This window comes from Pongo abelii, chromosome 5 (assembly GCF_028885655.2).
Source record: "Pongo abelii isolate AG06213 chromosome 5, NHGRI_mPonAbe1-v2.0_pri, whole genome shotgun sequence".
Classification (NCBI taxonomy): domain Eukaryota; kingdom Metazoa; phylum Chordata; class Mammalia; order Primates; family Hominidae; genus Pongo; species Pongo abelii.
The window spans coordinates 26,677,452-26,699,384 of NC_071990.2; the positions used below are offsets into that span (position 1 = coordinate 26,677,452).

The following is a 21,933-nucleotide window of genomic DNA, read 5'->3' on the forward strand; positions in this document are numbered from 1 at the left end:
TTGGATTGGGATTGTCGCGAAATTTGAGAAACTAGGTATTAAAGCATGTACAGTGGCAGCACCTTGTATGCACTATATGCTAATAAATAATTACTTAATACTGGTGAGGTTTGGCAGGGTAGTGGGACATGTGTTAACTGAAAGAGGACACCAACATCTAAAAAAGGCAAAGTTCTTACCAGCTGAGGGCTGAAAACACAGCTAATATTTTATTACTCATAGAAGGAAAATAAAATGAAGAAAAATCTCGACTGATCTATCTTCTAATGTTCTGAAATTTACAGCTCATTGCTTAAAGTAGGCCTAGTAAAGAGAATGGAGTCAATGCTCTTTTTTTTTTTTTTTTAACCAAATAACATCTATTAACATCTCAAGGAACTATTGATACTGAAGGAACTAACATTTGGCAAAAATACATTTTAGAAAATATGGTTATTTTCAAATGTAAATTATTAATTGTGACAGGCAAACAACCAGGAAATAACAGAAAAGACTGGAAGAACTGGTTAAAGACACATCTAATGCCATAAAAGTTCACAAGGCTACTTACAGATAAATAATAGTTTATTAACAATCTTGTACTTTTAAAATTCACACTGGTAATTCTAAAATGCTTCAAGTGACATCAGAATCACCTAAGATGTGGGCATGACAATCCATTAATTAATTTATAATTAATCTAAGAAAAGTGATATACATTTTAGAGACCAGGGAGACTAAAGTGGCTTCTGAATTACTCTGTTTATGAACCAAGAACTGGATTATGAAGACTTTTATAAAATCATCTTGAGGTAGGGAAAAAACCAACGTTCTGGGAGTATGATGCCCATTTTTGTGTGTATTTACAATATTGTGATTGCTGTAATAATCAGGCAGTGAGAATACTAGCCCTTCATCTGATAAGCCTTACCCTCAGGTCCTTCTTAACCGTTTATAAAGCTGGTGATATGGTGTGATATGGTGTGGCTGTTTCCCCACCCAAATCTCATTTTGAATTGTAGTTCCCAAAATCTCCATGTGTCATGGGAGGGACCCAGTAGGAGGTAATGAAATCATGGGGGTGGTTGCCCCCATGCTATTCTCTTCATAGTAAGTTCTCACCAGATCTAATGGTTTTTATAAGGGGCTTCCCCCTTCACTTGGTTCTCAGTCTCTCTCCTGCTGCTCTGTGAAGAGTAGGCACCCTTCTAGGGGCATGCATTATCACGTGAAAGTATACCAATGTTAAATGCAGAAACAATAGACTCTAAGGAGACTTCAGAAAGGAAAAACAGTAATATAAAAGAGGTCAGAAAACGGATACCTCTCATTGACACCTATTAGACAAGTACAGGACGAGATCTTGACAGGGAGTGGAGGGATATCCTGCCCTATCTCATTAAGGTTACTCTGTGAGGCAAGACCAGGAGTGGAGATAGGTCTGGAACAGCCATGTTGTAATAACGCTTTCCAAGAAAACATCACTACATTATTTTGGAGAACAGTATGAAAGGTAATGTAGCTGGGAGAATTGGGGATAATCAGAAAATAGGCTATCTCACTCAGCTTTCTTCCTATTTATTTATTTATGACACAGGGTCTCCCTCTGTTGCCCAGGCTGAAGTACAGTGACGCGATCTCGGCTCACTGCAGCCTCGACTTCCTAGTGAGGCAGGAAAATAGGGTCTGGAGTCAAAGAACATAAGGCCAACTCACACTTCAACTATAATAGGAAATATCCTCTCCATAGGGCATACACGGAGTAAATTACTTTGTAACTTTACTTCATCCTCTTCATTTACATAGGGCGTACCCCCAGTAGACGGTATTTAAACTCACGAAAACTCTGTAATGGGGCCTTTGAGCTGCTATGCTCAACCCCACTCCCACACTGTGGAGTGTACTTTCATTTTCAATAAAACCCTTCATTCTTTCCTTGCTCTGTTTGTGCGTTTTGTCCAGTTCTTTGTTCAAGACGCCAAGAACCTGGACACCCTCCACCATTAACACCAGGCTCTAGTGGTCCTCCCATTTCAGCCTCCTGAGTAGCTGGAACTGTAGGCACGTGCAACCACGCCCAGCTACTTTTGTATTTTTTGTAAAGACGGGTTTTAGCCATATTCCCCAGGGTTAAATTTTTTTTTTTTTTTTTTTTTTGAGATGGAGTCTCACTCTGTTGCCCAGGCTGGAGGGCAGTGATGTGATCGGCTCAACTGCAACCTTTGCCTCCTGGATTCAAGTGATTCTCCTGCCTCAGACTCCTGAGCACCTGGAATTATGGGCATGCAACACCATGCCTGGCTAATTTTTGTATTTTTTTAGCAGAGAGAAGGTTTCACCATATTGGCCTGGCTGGTCTCGAACTCCTGACCTTAGGTGATCCGCCTGCCTCGGCCTCCCAAAGTGCTGGGATTACAGGCGTGAGCCACTGCACCCAGCCAAAAATTTCTTTATTAAGCATTAATAACTGTTATCATTTATTAAAACCCTGCCACAGTCAATCAAGGCCCTATACTATGTGCTCGAAGGCTAACTGAACACAAGACAGAAAGTCCTGACCTCAGTTAGTGAAGGCTACATAAGTAATGCCTAAACATATCAGGTATTTGCCAAACGTATCAGGTACTTTGAAATGTTAGATGTTTTCCTGACAGTTATCGAAAGTCTAGCAAAATTTTACGGACTTTACCATTCACTTTTCCTACTTTCCTAGCTCTTTTGGTTTTTCCTTTTTAAAAATCTTACACTTCTAGCATAAAATACCTTTAACCAAAAGTCATGGGGGAAGGAGAAGTTATGAATCAATTAAAAAAAAACTCAAGGGAAAAAAATGATACAATTTTACTCTGAAAAACTTCTAGAAATACTGATGTCTGCTGGTATGTATAAGGCATATTTTAACCATCTTATGGCATTCTTCATGTTAGATATTTGCAATTAAGCTATATAGCATACCAGGGGAGAAATTTATCTTAAAGCAGGGAAGTTGTTGGCAAGTATGATTAATTTAGCTTTGCCTTGTGTAATCATTTTTATATCTGTCTGTGTCCCGGCACATATTTCCTAATTTTCATAATTAGTTGGGTCTAGAGTTCAGAGAGTCCGAGGATTTTTCCAAAAGACATATGTTTACATAAGCAAAATACAGTTTTACTATAGTATGGTGTAAATCACCAACCAGAAAGCTTCTACAAACCTAAATTCCAAGCATTCTGAATCAGACCTTCAAAACCAAAAACCTTTATTTCCATAACTGACTCATGACTTATTCTTTGAGCTTTTAACTTTTGACAGCTTTGAGGAGGGAGGCTGTCTTGTTTCTGTGTGTTCCCAGCACTTAGCATAGGACCTAGAATAGTGATCAATACATGTCTGTGAATATACAGGTCACCGCTGTGTACATATTGTTTCCTTTTAGTACTTTTATTCTCAAAATTACAATAGCTGAAATGTTCACTCGTTTGACTACCAAGACCAATGTAAAAAACACAAATAAAAAAATCAAGTAACTTTTAGATCTTGCTCACATATACATAATCCTGGGATGGATTCAAAATGTCTCTACTTAACTTTTGTCAGGAATCTATTCAAAAGGTCACTACTAACTTTTGTCAAAAGTGATTCTGGGCAGGGTGCGGTGACTCATGCCGGTAATCCCAGCACTTTGGGAGGCCAAGATGGGAAGGTTGCTTGAGCCCAGGAGTTCGAGACCAGCCTTGGCTACGTAGTGAGATCCCATCTCTATTTATTTTATTTATTTATTTTTTTTAAGTGATTCTGGCCAGACACAGTGGCTCATGCCTGTAATCCCAGCACTTTGGGAGGCTGAGGCGGGTTGATCACGAGGTCAGGAGTTTGAGAACAGCCTGGTCAACATGGTGAAACCCTGTCTCTACTAAAAATACAAAAATTAGCTGGGCACAGTGGCGGGCGCTTGTAATCCCAGCTACTAGGGAGGCTGAGGGCGCGGTGGCGGGGGCTTGTAATCCCAGCTACTAGGGAGGCTGAGGCAGAAGAATCTCTTGAACCTGGGAGGCAGAGGTTGCAGTGAGCCAAGATCAGGTCACTGCACCACTCCAGTCTGGGTGACTGAGCAAGACTCCGTCTCAGGGAAAAAAAAAAGTGATGCTGATCAATCACTTCTTTAAAATTCCTATCTAAGCATGGGCAACATAGTGAGACCTATGACTCAACATACTAAGTCTCTACAAAAATACAAAAACAAAATAAACCAGCCCATTAGCTGGGCATGATGATATGTGCCTTAATCCCAGCTGCTCAGGAGGCTAAAGGGAGAGGATCCCTTGAGCCTAGGAGTTCAAGACTTTAGTGAGCTATGATTCCACCGCTGCATCCCAGCCTGGACCACTGCACCCCAGCATCAACAACAGAGTGCGATCCTGTCTTGAAAAAAAAAAATCCTCTGTAAGGACTATAACTCCATCTAGGAGGCTTCCTTAATTAATCTCAACCAAATCTGATCTCTTACATAGTCTAAATTCTTGTGTACTTAGCTTTTTTTGTGGTACTGTTTGGGACTTGTTTTAATGATTACATTATTACTCGTATGCTTCCTATGGTGTTATTCTTGAATTTTTAATACTGTAATTTAACCAAAGATGAGGCCCAGCTAAGAGGCTTTCAAAGTACCCTCTGTGGGTTCCCCTGTTTGAGCCTGTGGGAGTAAGGCAGTGGACAGCACACTCTGAGAACTGTGTATTACAAATTCTATTTCATTTGATATTCACAACTATCCCCTTAGGATCTGTATTATCTTCATTATCATCATCTCCATTTTGCATAAGGCATGAGGAAGTTAGGGAAGTCATACTACTAGTGACACATAGATTCAAAGGTGGACTAAGTGGCTCCAATGCCTCCCTGTGTTCTTTCCATTACATCATACATACGAGTAAATAGCCTGTCGTGTTGCTGTAACTTCTACTACCAAAATTCATTATTTACTTTTAAATTGTGTTCAAAAGGGTCTATGTATACAATTAGTTCAATACATATTTACTCTTTTTAGGAAGTATTACAGTACAGTTACTGTTGAAACACATGCCACAGAAATTGGTTCTTCACTCACTCCCAAAGGACCCAAGCAGCCTCCACTTGGGGTTCTTCCGGCGTTATCTGGCGCTGCTGCACCACGTCCTCCCCTACACGTGGAGGTCGGTGGTCCGATTTCGTCACCCTCAAGGGACTCAAGGGACCACGCGCCCGATTTCCTCACCCTCAAGGGACTCAAGGGACCACGCGCTCGCAAAGAACCCAGGGCCTCTTCCATCAGCCCGCAGCAGGTACGCCGTAAACCTTTACCGAATGAATGAATGGAAATCAAATCTGCCAATTAACTGCATGTTAGCTGGCCACACGGGCTGCATTTTTAAATTTTATTTATTTATTTATTTACTTAATTTTATTTATTTTTTTTGAGACGGAGTCTCGCTCTGTCGCCCAGGCTGGAGTGCAGCGGCGCGATCTCGACTCACTGCAAGCCCCGCCTCCCAGGTTCGCGCCATTTTCCTGTCTCAGCCTCCCGAGTAGCTAGGACTACAGGCGCCCGCCACCATACCCGCCTGTATTTTTAGTAGAGACGGGGTTTCACAGTGTTAGCCAGGATGGTCTCCATCTCCTGACCTCGTGATCCGCCCGCCTTGGCCTCCCAAAGTGCTGGGATTACAAGCGTGAGCCACCGCGCCCGGCGGGAACTTCTTTTAATGGTGCCAATATTATGGACCTCAGACACCACTCAGTGAGAACTTGCTAGCATTTTGTGTGGAGAACAGAACCGAGGGGACCAATCTGGTCAAGGGGAGCCAATTAGAAAACTGCAGGCCCAGGATTATCTTACTTTCTTTCTCTAGAGCAGAGTTTCAATAGACCGCTATTAATATTTTGGACTAGATATTATAATTCTTTGTTGTGGGGGCTGTTCTATGCATTACAGGATGTTTACTAGCATTCCTGTTCTTTTACCTACTACATTCCTCAATCACAACAATTTACCTACTATATTCCTCAGTCACAACAATTAAAAATGTCTTCTTACATTGTCAGATGACCCTTGTGAAGGCAAAATTGCTCCATTAGAGAAATTACTGCTCCACGAGTATGTACCATTGTTTTGGCTTACTATTTATTTTTGAGACAGGGTCTGGCTCTGTCGCTCAGGCTGCAGTGCAGTGACACAATCATAGCTCACTGTGGCCTCAGACTCCTGGGCTCATGGGATCCTCCCTCCTCAGCCAGTCCCGGTAGCTGGGACTACAGGCGCCCAACCACTACGCCCCGCTAATTTTTGTATTTTTTGTAGAAACAGGGTTTCACCATGTTGGTCATGGCTGATCTCGAACTCCTGGTCTCAAGAGACTTAGCTGCCTCAGGCTCCCAAACTGCTGAGATTACAGGCCTGAGCCACCAAGCCCGGCCTACTTTACTATTTATTGATTAGGGTATTTTTTCAGCTTTGTAAGGGAACGTCGTTAACTTGTAGACAACTGTGGTGATGCAAATGAACTTCGTTTGATATTTAGTTATTTTCCGTCCTGTAGAAACAGTAACAGTTTTATTGTCCTGTAAGGCAGTTTCCAGTTCTCTACCTCACTTAGCAATGTTAATTTACAGCATTGCTTCTTTCAGCGACTATCAATAAATTCTTTGAACCAGTTTTACCATCTTGATGATTCCCTCATTAGTGAATTAAACCTTTGACAAGTGTTTATTTCATATTCGTATACGAATCATGCATTTAACCGTTTGAAAAGTGTATTTTGACCAAATGTATAATAGTAAATACATCTATGAAATAGGATAACTTATTCAGGCAATTGAGGTTGGAGAGGAGATAAAACATTACATTTAATTCATCCAGACTCACCCCACTCAAATAAATGTTTCATGGACTTGAGGATATTAATGGCCAAGTTAAATGTACTTTCAATTCTTGTTCAGAAAAGAAAAAAAAATCTGTGTGCCATAAAGGAGTGAACATTGGGCTCAATGGCCTACTTGCATAAGAAGGATCATTTGCCCTGTGCATGTTTCATTATAGGACAAGGTAATTATCTTTAATGGAACATGAAGAAGAATGAAACAGATTTTTTTTTTTCTTTTCTTTTCTTTTCTTTTTTTTTTTTTTTGAGACGGAGTCTTGCTCTGTGGAGCAGCTGGAGTGCGGTGGCAACATCTCTGCTCACTGCAACCTCTGCCTCCTGGGTTGCAGTGATTCTCCTGCCTCAGCCTCCCAAGTAGCTGGGGTTACAGGCGCCCACCACCACGCCCGGCTGATTTTTGTAGTTTTAACAGAGACGGGGGGGGGGGGGGGTGCCACCATTTTGGCCAGGTTGGTCTCGAACTCCTGACATCAAGTGATCTCCCCGTCTCGGCCTGCTAAAGTCCTGGGATTACAGAGGTAAGTCACCGCGCCGGGCCATAATGAAACAAATTTCGGATCCCAGATTCCACTACAAGTGGATTTCTTCATTAACAAGGGAGGATAATAGCTATTCTGAGCTTCAGAGTCATAGACAGCTAGACAAGAATCTTACACTTTGCAAAACTAATATTTGAAATGATATTACCTTGTGTTAAAGTTGATCATTTAAAAATGTATCATTTTAGCACACCCATGGATAGGTTTTTGCTGAGTTAAGAATTAATGTGATGGTCAGCTGCTGTGGGCTCACGCCTATGATCCTAGGGCTTTAGGAGGCAAAGCGGGCGATTCACCTGAGGCCAAGAGTTCGAGACCAGCCTGGCCAACATGGCAAAATCACATCTCTACTAAAAATACAAAAATTAGGCGGGCGTGGTGGCTTGCGTTTGTAATCCCAGCTGCTCGGAGGCTGAGGCGGGAGAACGGGAGAATCGCTTGAACCTGGGAGGCGGAGGTTGCGGTGAGCCGATATCGCGCCACTGCACTCCAGCCCGGGCGACAGAGCGAGACTCTCTTTCAAAAAAATAAAAAATAAAAAAAATAAAATTTATGCTTTCGAAGTTGCATTATTTAGCCTGCTCTTCCTTCTCTTCCTCCTGTCAGTTATCTCAATAAAATCTCATTAAAATTGCAGTGTTAAAGTGTTTAAAATTCTATTTTTAGGTAGAGGTTAAAATTGGTTATATAATGCATTCATCACAACAAAAGATGGTCATTGCTAAATTCTTATCAGTTCCTTGTGCCTCCTTAACATTTTATGTTTCTTTTTGTAAACTACTGAGGGCGGTGCTCCCGTTTTCTCCCTGTTTCAGAGAAAAGGGCCTCTGAATATCAGTCAGTTCTGAAGCAGTACTGGATGTCAAAAGAACATCAACAACGCAGGTAAATAGGACGGCAAGCATCCACGATTGCCCAACCTTGCGCAGAGATGGCATCCCCAGCGGGAAATGCAAGTCGTGTGAATCCTTCGATAGCTCAGTTGGTAGAGCGGAGGACTGTAGTTGGCTGTTTCCTTAGACATCCTTAGGTCGCTGGTTCGAATCCGGCTCGAAGGAATTCGCGGTTTGGGTTTTTTTTGCCTAAGTTTTAAAATTCATTCTCAGAAATGCGTATTTCACTTATACATATCCTCGATGAGAATCTATTTAAAACTATTCTGGATTTGCTGTGAATCTCTTTAATTTTTTATTATTCTCCGTAACAATTTTTAACACGCGCCATCAAGACTTCATCCCTATAATTCATATAATCCAACCCTCTTAGAAGCCCTGGGCACTGAGGAAGTGAATCAGACACTGGTCCACTGGGCTAGAGATCCACAGAGGCGTCTCTACCCCTCAACCCCGGATCCAAGCGGCGGCTGGTGGGAATTACTCGGAGCAACTGGTAATTGGTGGGGCACGCGCGTCCCCTGGTGTTCAGAGTTCTGAATCGTTGAGAGTCAGTTACAAGCTGAACCACTAGCGTCTGAACCCTACACATCTGTAGCCGGGATGAAATTCAGGGGGTCTATTCCCCCTTCTCCTTTTAATTGTCATGGTGGTGGCTTTCGACCCTAGCTGAGACTATGTGGTCGATATTAGAATCACCTGGGGAGATTTTACAAAGCATCTATGCTTGGGTTTCTTTGGAGGTAAGATTCAGGTATTGTAGTTTCAAAAGCTCACCAGGTGACTTTCATGTATTGCAAGTTTTGAAAAACACTGGTAGAAGAGAATCATTTTAGGAGAAAATAGTACACAAGGGAAAAAATGGACAGGATGTCCTACCCACATAGGGAATTAGCTCACAAAGTAGAGATCTGGCATAACAGTGGTACATATTTGCTAATTTTGTGTCAATCTAACTACAATATATTAATCCTATTGTACCCTTTTGTGTCTCAAAAATGTGATCCCAGATACCTATGGAAGAGTTCTTAATGACAAATATCTTTGTCTAGATCAAAGTAAGGAAGCGTTTTCTGAGGATTTTGTACCTGGTAATTTCTTGTACGTTCCTTCCCATGTTTCCAAACTTTTATTCTTTATGAAAACAATTCTCAAACTTGGATATCAGAACCACCTGGAAAACTAACAAAAAACACAGAAGCCCAGGCTTATTGAATTAGGGTGGTGGTTGGAGAGCCCTGCCCAAAACGCATTGGAAGCCACTCCTATTAAGGGCTGGAGATGGATCTAAACTGATAGCTCCCCGTGAACTTGCTTTTTGAAAGCTGGTTGGGGGCAACAGAAAAATGGCCTTTTGTTTGTTGGTTTTTTGAGACGGAGTCTCGCTCTGTCGCCCAGCCTGGAGTGCAATGGCTCCATCTCAGCTCACTGCAACCTCCGCCTTCCGGATTCAAGAGATTCTCCCGCCTCAGTCTCCCGAGTATCTACGATTTCAAGCGTCCACCACCACGCCGGGCTAATTTTTGTGTTTTTAGTAGAAACGGGGTTTCACCATGTTGGCCAGGCTGGTCTGGAACTCCCGACTTCAGTAATCCACCAACCTTGGCCTCCCAAAGTGCTGGAATTTCAGGCGCGAGCCACCGCACCCAGCCAGAAAACAAAACAAAACAAAACAAAACAAATAGGTATTTTCAGAGGTAACGTTTGGGGCTTGAATGCAATATTTGTTAAATAGTCCTGGACTAAGCTTCTTGCCAAGGCACAATAGATTTCAGTCCAGATAGATTCTCTGTTACAATTCTCCTCCCATGTGCCAGCACCAGTAACAGCAGCAGACCCCCCACTCCACCCTCCGGCAAGATATAGCAAGATGACTTCAGAAGAGGAAGAGTGAATGTCAAAACAAAACAAAACAAAAACCCTCAAACATACCTACATACGCTTTGGCTCTCCATCATTTTATTTTTATATATTTTATTTATTTTTTTTCGAGACAGAGTTTCGCTCTTGTTGCCCAGGCTGGAGTGCAGTGGCGCGATCTCTGCTCACTGCAACCTCCGCCTTCCGGTTTCAAGCCATTCTCCTGCCTCAGCCTCCCGAGTAGCTGGGATTACAGGCATGCGCAACCACGCCGGGCTAATTTTTGTGTTTTTAGTAAAGACGGGCTTTCACCATGTTGGCCAGGCTGGTCTCGAACTCCTGACCTCGTGATCAGCCTGCCTCGGCCTCCCAAAGTGCTCAGATTACAGACGTGAACCACCACGCCTGGCCCATCCGCCATCTTGTTGAGATAATGGGAGTGCATTTGTTACTGTTGTAACAACTTAAGGTGGTCCTCAACAGGTCGGACATGTAGGAAATAGATTCTAAGAATAAAAATGTAATTTAAAAAATCTTTTAAAATTTGTAATACAGGGCCAGGCGCGGTGGCCCACGCCTGTAATCCCAGCACTTTGGGAGGCCGAGTCGGGCGGATCACTAGAGGTTAGGAGTTCGAGACCAGCCTGGCCAACATGGTGAAACCCCGACTCTACTAAAAATATGCCGGTGTGGTGGCGCACAGCTGTAATCCCAACTACTCCAGAGGCTGAGGCACAAGAATCGCTTGAACCCGGGAGGCGGAGGTTGCAGTGAGCCGAGATCGTGCCACTGCACTCCAGACTGGGCGACAGAGTAAGTCTCTCAAAAAAAAAAAAAAAAGGAAAATAAAAAAATTTGTAATACGTCCTCAGTCTGCTCTGATAAAAATGTAATACATAAATGATCGAAGTGTATAATAGATTTGCCAATGCACCTGGCAGAGGCCAACACTCAGAACTGAAAATAGTGAAATTCGAAGAACCCAGCTCTGTCTACGATGGAACAGTCTGAGGACTAGGGAACCACCGAGTAGGTGGGTTTTCATGGGTGGTGAGAGAATCTTGAGCTTGAAGGAAAGACCACCCCCATTATGATACGGGAGTGTGTTGTTAGGTGCTTATGTGTCAGCAAGATATTCATGGAAAGATACGAGTGAAGGCCAAAGGGTAAAGTGGGAAAGGAAACTACATAAAACTGGAGAATGCGGGGATCGATCCCGCTACCTCTCGCATGCTAAGCGAGCGCTCTACCATTTGAGCTAATTCCCCTCGCGGAAAAACGCCTTTTACATCCTTTACCCTCTTTGATATCTGGAAGTAATTCAGGACTCGCGCTATTTCAATTGACTTTCGTCACTAGCCAATAGGAAAAAAATGAAGAACTGTGTATCAATGGTGACTAAAGAGCCTCAGCATGACTTTCGCCCCTCAGCGCCATCTATAACCTGTTTTACCATGTCGGATCCCATCTGGAGAAGACCACCGAGTGCAGGTGAACCAGGGAGCCGAAGTCCATAGAAACAGCTGTCTTGGGGATCCGGGAAGAGTTTAACACTGGAATCACATCTACGGAAACCGGGAACTGGAAGCAAATTGAGGATGCAGCCAGAAGGGAAAATCAAGTTTTTTAAGCAATGAGGTTCGGCCTTGGCCTAACCAATAGTTTCTACCACTCTCCGCACCGCTAAAATTTCCATCTATTCATCTGGTTCCAGAAACAGATTATCCAGCGTCTTTGTGGATCTACGAATATCCCTTAAAGTCGGGTGCGGTGGTTCACGCCTGTAATCCCAGCACTTTGGGAGGCCGAGGCGGGTGGATCACTTGAGATTAGGAGTTCGAAACCAGCCTGCCAATATGGTGAAACCCCCGTCTCCACTAAAAATACAAAAAATTAGCCGGGCGTGGTGGCGCACGCCTGTAATCCCAGCTGCTCGGGAGGCTGAAGCAGGAGAATCGCTTGAACCCAGGAGGCAGAGGTCGCAATGAGCTGAGTTCGCGCCACTGCACTCCAGCCTGGGCGACAGAGTAAAACTCACTCTCAAAAAGAAAAAAAAAATCCGCTTTTTGTCTGGCTTTGTCGCTGCCGAAGGACCTGTGGCCACGAGGGGGCGTGCGTCCCATTTGATTTCTTTATTCTGGTTTCTGTAGTCCTGATTTCGATCAAGGGGTGCACAAATTATTTTTCTAAGGTAAATATTAGCAAGAGAAGCGAATATACTTATGGCTGCAGACTTAGAGGCAGAGTCTTTGCACAAAGACAAATGCTTTAGTTGCCACTTTTTCTTCTGGGCCTACTGAGTACCAGGTACTGTGCCAGGTGCTATGTGCTAGGTACTGTTCAGCAGAAGCTAGTTGGGAAAAGGAGGATCCGCTGGGCATTACTAGAGGCCCATCACTCTCAGAAAAGCCATACGAAAGCCGTCACCCAACATCTGCACCTTCAACTGCTTCTTTTCCAGAAATTCCATCATTAGAAACTTCCTCTTTTTATTTGCTAGTCTCAATGAAATTGGGGCAAGATGCTAAAAATTGAAAATGGAGAAGACAAAATATCTTATTTAAGAAAGTGACTATGCTGCGCGGGGCATAGTAGGTCTTTTAAAGACCTCAAGACAACCTTCAATACTTGCTTTTCTCTTTTGCTTTTTCATTGCAATCAGGGCTGACAAAAAGTGGATAACTCTGTTGGAAGAAGACCTCCCAATTTCCTGCCCCCACCATTTTAGACGAGAGTTAAAAACTCAGGTATTAGCCAGGCGCAGTGGCTCGCTCCTGTAATCCCAGCACTTTGGGAGGCTGAGGCGGCTGGATCACTTGAGGTCAGGAGTTCGAGACCAGCTTGACCAACATGGCAAAATCCTGGCTCTACTAAAAATACAAAAATCAGCCGTGGGCGGTGGCGGGTGCCTGTAATCTTGGCTACTTGGGAGGCTGAGACAGGAGAATCGCTTGAACCTGGGAGGCAGGGGTTGCAGTGAGCAGAGATTGCACCACTGCTCTCCAGCCTGGGCGACACAGTGAGACTCTCTCAATAAACAGAAAACCAACTCAGATGTTCTAAGCACGTGTAGAAACCCACCATTCATCTCAGGACTTGGCTCAAAGTCAGCCTTGCTTTGAGGCTCACACTACCTAGGTGCTTTCTCCTTCTTCAACCCTGGACAGAATTTACCCAGTCAGTTTGGCCTTCCCTTACTCGTTTCTATTTATTTTCTATGACTCTATTAGGAGTGCAGGCGTGGAAATGAGGTGAAAGAAAATTAGCCCAATCCCATAGTTCAGATCCATAGGTTGTATATTGGCATGACTGTAAACTGGGAGCAATTGGTTTGCCTAGGGCTTTTGAATTGGGAGTTCTGGTTTCTATCAAATTTTACAACTTCTTAGCTTCCACAGAAGTAAATTAAGGTCAAGAAACCCCATCTCTACAAAAAGTACAAAAATTAGCCAGGCTTGGTAGCATGTGCCTATAGTAGTCCCAGCTACTAGGGAAGCTGAGGTGGGAGGATCACCTCAGGAGGGTGAAGTTGTGGAACTGTGATCATGCCTCTGCACTCCAGCCTGGGTGACAGAGTGACAGACTGAGACCCTTTCTCAAAAAAAAAAAAAAAAAAAAATCTTAAGTTTCACATGGAAGTTTTAACAGTTGTTAGCAGTTGTTAAACTATTGACTGTCAACTCCAAACCCACTGCTATGGACTGAATTGTGTTTCCTTAAAATTCTGTGTTGAATCCCTAATCCTTAAAGTGACTTAGTTGGAGTAAGGAAGTAGTTAAGGTTAAATAAGGTCATAGGGATGCATCTTGATCCCTAAGATTAGTTTCCTTATAAGAGGAGACAGAGTACTCAAACCATGTGAAGTCACAGCAATAAGGTGTCCATCTGCAAGCCAGGAAGTGAGCCCTTACCAAGAACCAAATCAGTTGGCAACTTAATCTTGGACTTCCCAGCCTCCAGAACTGTGAGAAAATAAATTTCTGTTGTTTTAAGCCACCCAGTCTGTGGTATTTTTGTCATAGCAGCCTGCTATAGTTTGAATGTCTGTGTCCTTCCAAAATTCATTATACTGAAATCTAAGACCCAATATGACAGTATTAAGAGGTGGGGACTTTAGGAAGTCATTTGGCCATCAGAGCTCTGCCATTTTTTTTGTGGGGGGCCTTCTCTTTCTTCTGCCATATGAGAACACAATGTTTCTTCCTTTTGCCCTCCATTTCTTCTGCCATGTGAGGACACAAACATAGGTGCTATCTTGGAAGGAGAAAGCAGGTCTCACCAGACACTGAATCTACGAAACTGAATCTGCTGGTACCTTGATCTTGGACTTCCCAGCCTCTAGAACTGTGAGCAATAAATTTCTACTTTTTTTTTTTTTTTTTTCAGATGGAGTCTTGCTCTGTCACCCAGGCTGGAGTGCAGTGGTGCAATGTCGGCTCACTGCAGCCTCTGCCGCCGGGCGTCTCCTGCCTTAGCCTGCCCAGTAGCTGGGACTATAGGCGTGAGCCACCATGCCCAGCTAATTTTTGTATTTTTAGTAGAGATGGGTTTTCACCATGTTGGCCAGGCTGGTTTTGAACTTCTGACCTCAAGTGATCCACCCACCTTGGCCTCCTAAAGTGCTAGGATTACAGGTGCGAGCCACAGCACCTGGCTTCTACTCTTTATAAATTACCCAGTCTTAGGTATTTTGATACGCAGCACAAATGGATTCATTATACAGAATACTTCCAGTGTCTGAAAAAACTGCTTTAAAGCCGATTGTAGTTTTAAAAATGAGTATCAATATAATTAAAACTGAGTCTCCTTAATGTAAGAAGACTTGAAAACCCAGAAACTTTCAGGACACATATTATTTTAGGAATTCTAGAAGGTAAAAGTTTACAGGTCCTTCGATAGCTCAGTTGGGAGAGCGAAGGACTGTAGGTTCATTAAACTAAGAGATCCTTAGGTCGCTGGTTCGAATCCGGCTCGAAGGACGAAAGTTTTGAATTACCGGCTAAATAATTCCAGAAATACGAACTTTACGAAAATAAGGATCTAGACAGGAAGATGTATTAGACTGCTGTTTAATCCCTTCTTTAATCCCCTTTGTGATACAGGAAGTAGGACTCTGGTAATCACATTGCAGTTTTACCACTTGACCCTATGGGTAAGCCTTGCCAAAAGGGAGGTTAGAGACTCCAAAGCTGGAGGTGGAAAAGTGAACTTGTTTTCTTTCTGGGGCCTTCCTGTTTCTCTAGGTGTCACCCCAGTAATTCTAACAGAGACAACAATTTTGTAGCAGCCCCGTCTTGAAATTTCACTTCTTATTGGCATCTCTGTAGCTTTTCCGCCTGGTGTCTAAGGCACAGATAGGACACACAATAATGTCAGGAGAGAATGTCCACATCCTGGGATCCCTCCTCTCTAGCTCCTAGCTCTCTATTAGGTTAGAAACATTGAAAGTTAGCATATACTATTTTCTTAGTTACTCATGCAAGGGACTTAATTACAGAGTTCAATATCAACTGTATGCTATTAATATTTCTGACAAGAGGCACTGGCAGTTGCCATTTGAAGAAAAATTTGGGATTTTTCCTTTTAAAGCCTTTTCTCCCGAGATAGTTTTAACATATTCCCCATTTCTGCCTTAGGTATAAGGAAGCTGAGCAGACAACAATCTACACAGAACCTCTCTTTATGTTGGACAATTTGCTTTGAAAAACGAATATTTATATTTCCACGTAAAGTTTTCAAGAGTTTTTGCTTCATTTTAACTGCTCCACCATGATTATGTAATATACACTCAAATTTACACATACACGCACAGATGACACTTCCACGTTTCATCACTACAGTTATGAATACACACAATTTATCATTCGACTTTCAGAAGGGAGAACTGCGATGATACCAGAATGCTTTGTTCACAACCCTGGGATCCTCATCAATCCAGTTGTCTGTATTTATCAAGCAAATACATTTTATCAAGCAAATACAAAAGCCATAGCATTTATCAAGCAAATCCAGACACTTTTAAGAGAGAAAGGAGGAGTTAATCAGACAACACAGCAGGACAGAAGGCGTAATCTGGGAGATTGTGTATATCTAGGGGAGGAGGACGGGGGATTCCAGTAAGGTTTTTGGTTTGAGCTATACATAAATATCCTAATGTTTTCAATAAAAAACCCAATGCCTTTTACATATTTATAAACCCATGAAGCCAATTACCTAGAACATTACACAGAATACTTCCGGTGTATGAGAATACTGCTTTAAAGCCGATCGTAGTTTTAAAAATGAGCATTAATATAATTAATTAAAACCAAATCTCCTAAATGGAACAAGACTTGAAAACCCAGAAACTTCCAGGACGCACATTAGTTTGGGGATTCTAGAGAACGCAGAACTACGTGTCCAGAGAGAACAAAATTATGTGTCCTTCGATAGCTCAGTTGGTAGAGCGGAGGACTGTAGGCTCATTAAGCAAGGTATCCTTAGGTCGCTGGTTCGAATCCGGCTCGAAGGACGGTACTTTTGACCTACTAGGCTACTAATTCCAGACAATACGATCTTTACGGAAATAAGAACCTAGACAAAAAAATGTGTTAGACGGCTTTTTATGCTCAAACATGCGCAAGTAAACCATTTTTGGTTACATGCGTAAAAAATTTTAGGAATAAACTAGAAACGTGGTAGCTTCACCGAAGGGCACCTGCGGAGATGAAAAGCAGCGTTTCCAGGAAGTCTGAGGCTTCACTTTTTCCTTGTGAAATTTGTACCTCGCAACACTCTTCACCTCCACTCCCTCCCTGAGTCTCCTGCTGGCTGGCTCTTGGTTTCTCGACGCCATTCTTATTTCCCGCTACTGATCATCAAATGCAGTTTTTATTCCCACTTCCCCTCCCCATACCCGACCCGAGTTGACGTTCGACCAGCAAACCACAGCCAACGCCCGCAACGGAGTTCAGTTAAGAAGGTGCTTGGGAGGTGTGGGGAATGACAGGAGCACTCTGGCCCCAAGGTTTTCATTTCAGTTTTTATTGGAGGTTAGGATATACGATGACTTTTGGGGTCCTCTGTTATCTTGTTACTTTTCTTCTCTCTCTCTGTTTCTCTGTGTGGTTTTTGTTGTTGTTGTTGCTTTAGACAATCTCGCTCTGTCGCCCAGGCTGGAGTGCAGCGGTGCAATGTCGGCTCACTGGACTTCCCGGGCTCAAGCGATCCTCCCACCTCAGACTCCCGAGTAGCTGGGACTACAAGCGCGAGTCAGAACCCCTAGCTATTTTTGGAGAGACTAGGGGTGTGGTGGGAGGGTCTCGCTATGTCGGCCAAACTAGTCTCGAACTCCTGGATTCAAGTATTCGTCCGCCTCGGCCTCCCTCAGTGCTGGGATTACAGGAGTGAGCCACCGCGCCTGGCCAATACTTTTTTATTCTTTAGGCACAGAAAATGAAGAATAAAAATTGAGAACTTTTTTATTTTTAAATTTTCGATTCAGGGGCTACATAGGCAGATTTGTTACCTGACTAAATTGCGTGTCGCGGGGCTTTAGTGTATGAATGTTCCCATCACCTAAGGTAGTAATCGTAGTACCCGATAGTTTTTCAACCCTCATCCTCCTCGCATCCTCCTGCCTTTAGTAGTTCCCAGGGTCTATTGTTCTCACCTTTGTGTCTGTGTGTACTCAATGCTTAGCTCCCTACTTATAAGTGAGAGAACATGAGGTATTTGGTTTTCTGTTCCGGAGTTAATCCACTTACAATAGTGGCCTCCAGCTGCACCCATGTTGCTGCAAAGGACGCACTTTTGTACTTTTTCATGGCTGTGTCGTATTCCATGGTGTATATGTACCACATTTTCTTTATTCCACCATTAGTGGTATGTAGGTTGATTCCATGTCTCTGCTATTGTGAATAGTGCTGCAACGAACATACTGATGCATGTGTCTTTCTCGTAGAATGATTTATTTTCCTTTAGGTATATACTCAGTAGTGGGATTGATGAGTCAAATGGTAGTTCCAAGTTATTTGGGAAATTTTCAAACTGTTTTGCACAGTAGCTGAATTAATTTACATTCCCACTGTCAGTGGGAATGTAAGCATTCCGTTTTCTCTGCAATCTTGCCATATATCCATTATTTTTGATGTTTTAATAACAGCCATTCTGACTGATGTGAAATGGTATCTCATTGAGGTTTGATTTGTTTTTCTCTAATTAGTGATATTGAACATTTTTCATATATTTGTTGGCTGCATGTATGTCTTCTTTTGAAAAGTGTCTGTTCATGTCTCTTGCCCATTTTCTTTACTGGAGTTATTTGGTTTTTGCTCGTGGAATTATTTAAGTTCCTTATGAATCCTTGGCATTAGAGCTATGTTGGATGCATAATTTGTGAATATTTTCTCCATTCTGTAGACTGCCTATTTACTCTGTTGATGGTTTTTTTGTTTGTTTGTTTTGTTTTGTTTGTTTCAAGACAGAGTATCACTCTGTTGCCCAGGCTGGAGTGCAGTGGTGTGATCTTGGCACACTGCAATTTTGGCCTTCCAGGTTCAAGTGATTCTCATGCCTCGGCCTCCTGAGTAGCTGGGACTACAGGTGTGTGCCACCATGCCTGGCTGATTTTTGTATTTTTAGTAGAGATGGGATTTCGCCATATTGGCCAGGCTGGTTTCAAACTCCTAACCTCAAGTAATCCACACACTTCCACCTCCCAAAGTGTTGGGATTACAGGTGTGAGCCAGTGAACCAGGCCCCTTGATGGTTTCTTTTATTGGGCAGAAGCTCCTTAGTTTAATTACATTCCCCTTAACAATTTTGGTTTTTGTTGCAAATGCTTTTGGAGACTTAGTCATAAATTACTTGCCAAGGCTGATGTCCAGAATGGTATTTCATAGGTTTTCTTTTAGGATTTTTATAGTTTGAGGTCTTACATTTAAATCTTGAATCCATCTTGAGTTAATTTTTGTATATGGTGAAAGGTATGGGTCCAATTTCAATCTTCTGCATGTGGCTAGCCAGTTATTCCAGCACCATTTATTGAACACAGTCCATTCTCCATTGCTTGTTATTTTGTCAACTTTGTCAAAGATTGGATGGTTATAGTTGTGTGGCTTTATTTCTGGGTTCTCTATCTTGTTCCATAGGTTTATGTGTCTGTTTTTGTCCCAGTACCATGCTGTTTTGGTTACTTGTAGCTTTACAGTATAGTTTGAAAATGAGTAGTGTGATGCCTCTGGCTTTGTTCTTTTTGCTTACTATTTCTTTGGCTATTTGGGCTCCTTTTTATTTCATATGATTTTATTTTATTTATTTATTTAGGGATGGAGTCTTGCTCTGTCACCCAGGCTGGAGTGCAGTGGCACCAATCTTGGCTCACTGCAACCTCTGCCTCCCAGGTTCAAGTGATTCTCCCGCCTCAGCCTCCCGAGTAGCTGAGATTACAGGCGTGAACCACCACACCCATCTGTTTTTTGTGTTTTTAGTAGAGATAGGGTTTCACCATGTTGGCCAGGCTGGTCTCAAACTCCTGACCTTAGGTGAGCCGCCCACCTCAGCCTCCCAAAGTGCTGGGATTACAGGCGTGAGCCACCATGCCCAGCTTGATTTCGTATAAATTTTAAAATAGTTTTCTCTAATTTCTAATTGGGGAAAACGATGTTGGTAATTTAATAGAAATAGCAGTGAACCTGTAAAGTGCTTTGAGCAGTATGGCCATTTTAACAATATTGATTCTTCCTATCCATGAGCATGGAATGTTTTTTCATTTGTTTGTGTCACCTCTGATTTCTTTCAGCAGCGTTTTGTAATTCTTCTTGTAGCGATCTTTCACCTCCTTAGTTAGCTGTATTCCTAGGTATTTTATTCTTTTTGTGGCTATTGTAAATGGCATTGCATTCTTGATTTGGCTCTCAGCTTGACCTTATTGGTGTATAGAAATGCTATTGATTTTTGTACATTGATTTTGTTTCCTGAAACTTTAACAAGGTAGTTTATCAGTTCTAGAAGCCTTTAAGGTTTTCTGAGTATTGTATTATGTCATTTGCAAAGAGAGAAAATTTGACTTATTCTTTTCCTATTTGGTTGCTTTTTTTTTTTTTTTCCCCCTGAGACAGAGTTTCACTCTTAATGCCCAGGCTGGAGTGCAATGGTGAGATCTCAGCTCACTGCACCCTCCGCCTTCTGGGTTCAAGAGATTCTCCCGCCTCAGCCTCCGGAGTAGCTGGGATTACAGGCATGCGCCACCATGCCCACCTAATTTTGTATTTTTAGTAGAGACAGGGTCTCTCCATGGGGTCAGGCTGGTCTCAAACTCCTGACTTCCAGTGATCTGCCCGCCTCGGCCTCCCAAAGTGCTGGGATTACAGGTGTGAGCCACCAAGCCCAGCTTGGATGCTTTTTATTTCTTTCTCTTGCCTGATTGCTCTGGCTAGGACTTCCAGGACTTTTTTCTATATTCTGAGGGCAATAGATAGACTTTACAGCTGTTTATCAAATATAGTTACCCTCTTAGATTTGTTTTTTATAAAGCATTTAGTAGCACCATGAGAGTGGGGAATACTGTTGGAAAGGGGGATGGAAAAGGAGTTTGAGGGAAAGGGAGAGAGGTTTTCTAAAAGGTTACATGAGAGATAGTGAAGGGTGATACTGATGTACTATGCTGGCAGCAGAAATGGAAACATTCATTTAGAAACATTCTAGGTTTCTAAAAAGTGATTGTTAACACTTTCTTGCATCGTGGAAGATGCTAGTCTGAGTCCAGAGACTATTCTAGCCTCCCAAATAGAGGCTGTCAATGAAGCAAAGGTCTGTCAGAAAGGGAGGTTCAGGATCAAGTGTGAATGGTGGATCCCTATTTGTATGCCAAGCTAATGGACAATGTACTTTGATCAAACAAGTTAGTAGAGGTACTGATTTTACAGATACTCTTACATAATCGTATTTGTCCTCCTGGGCACTAGATCCCATCCCATTCTCAAGGATGACACTCCAGCTGTTGTCCTGATTATCATTCCTACATCATCTCCCCTGCCCCCTCACTTCCTGATATTTTACATTCAAGGCTGGCTTTATGCATATGCAACCTGTGCAGTTGCACAGGGCTTTGTGTTCAGAAAGACCAGCTCTTGGTTTAATACTCTGTTGTTGCCATCTTGAGATTCATGATAATATAATTTTTGAATTTGTGTTTTGAACGTGATGTCCAATGGGACAATGGAGCATTCACATGAACAGAGGAGACAGGTCAGGTGGCAGCCTCAATTCCTTGCCACCCTTTTCACATACAGCATTGGCAATGCCCCATGAGCACAAAATTTGGGGGAACCATGATGCTAAGACTCAAAGCATATATAAACATGTTACCTCTGTGACTAAAAGAAGTGAAGGTGCTGACAGCCCCCAGAGGCCACAGTTTATGTTCAAACCAAAACTTGCTTAGGGTGCAGAAAGAAGGCAATGGCAGGATCTAAGAAACAGCCCATCGTATCCTTGTTTATTCATGTTACGTCCCTGCATAAACTAATCACTTACACTGAAAATATTGACAAGGGGAGGAAATGGAAAGATAGGGCAACTCATAGTTCTTTTTCCTTTTAGTCTTCCCTTATCAGTAAACCAAAGATAGTACTGGTAGAATGTGTGTGAATTAATTAATGAGTTAGTTTTAGGCAGTGTTTCCACTGTTGGGGTAAGAACAAAACCTATAGGCTTGTATTGAGCTATTAAATATAAATTGTGGAATGTCAGTGATTCCAAATATGAATTAAATATCCTTGT

The 21,933-nt window shown here is 42.6% G+C and overlaps 4 non-coding genes across 4 annotated transcripts; 3 read left to right on the forward strand and 1 right to left on the reverse strand.

Annotated features, from left to right (window-relative positions):
- The first annotated feature begins 8,384 nt into the window (after nt 1-8,384).
- Nucleotides 8,385-8,475, forward strand: TRNAY-GUA (transfer RNA tyrosine (anticodon GUA)). Its single transcript is given in 2 exon segments — nt 8,385-8,421; nt 8,440-8,475. It is a non-coding gene; the product is annotated as a tRNA-Tyr (tRNA).
- Nucleotides 8,476-11,365: 2,890 nt separating this feature from the next.
- TRNAA-AGC (transfer RNA alanine (anticodon AGC)) lies at nt 11,366-11,438 on the reverse strand. The gene has a single exon. It is a non-coding gene; the product is annotated as a tRNA-Ala (tRNA).
- A 3,621-nt stretch (nt 11,439-15,059) lies between these two features.
- Nucleotides 15,060-15,149, forward strand: TRNAY-GUA (transfer RNA tyrosine (anticodon GUA)). Its single transcript is given in 2 exon segments — nt 15,060-15,096; nt 15,114-15,149. It is a non-coding gene; the product is annotated as a tRNA-Tyr (tRNA).
- A 1,443-nt stretch (nt 15,150-16,592) lies between these two features.
- On the forward strand, nt 16,593-16,681 carry TRNAY-GUA (transfer RNA tyrosine (anticodon GUA)). The gene is given in 2 exon segments: nt 16,593-16,629; nt 16,646-16,681. It is a non-coding gene; the product is annotated as a tRNA-Tyr (tRNA).
- Nucleotides 16,682-21,933: the final 5,252 nt, after the last annotated feature.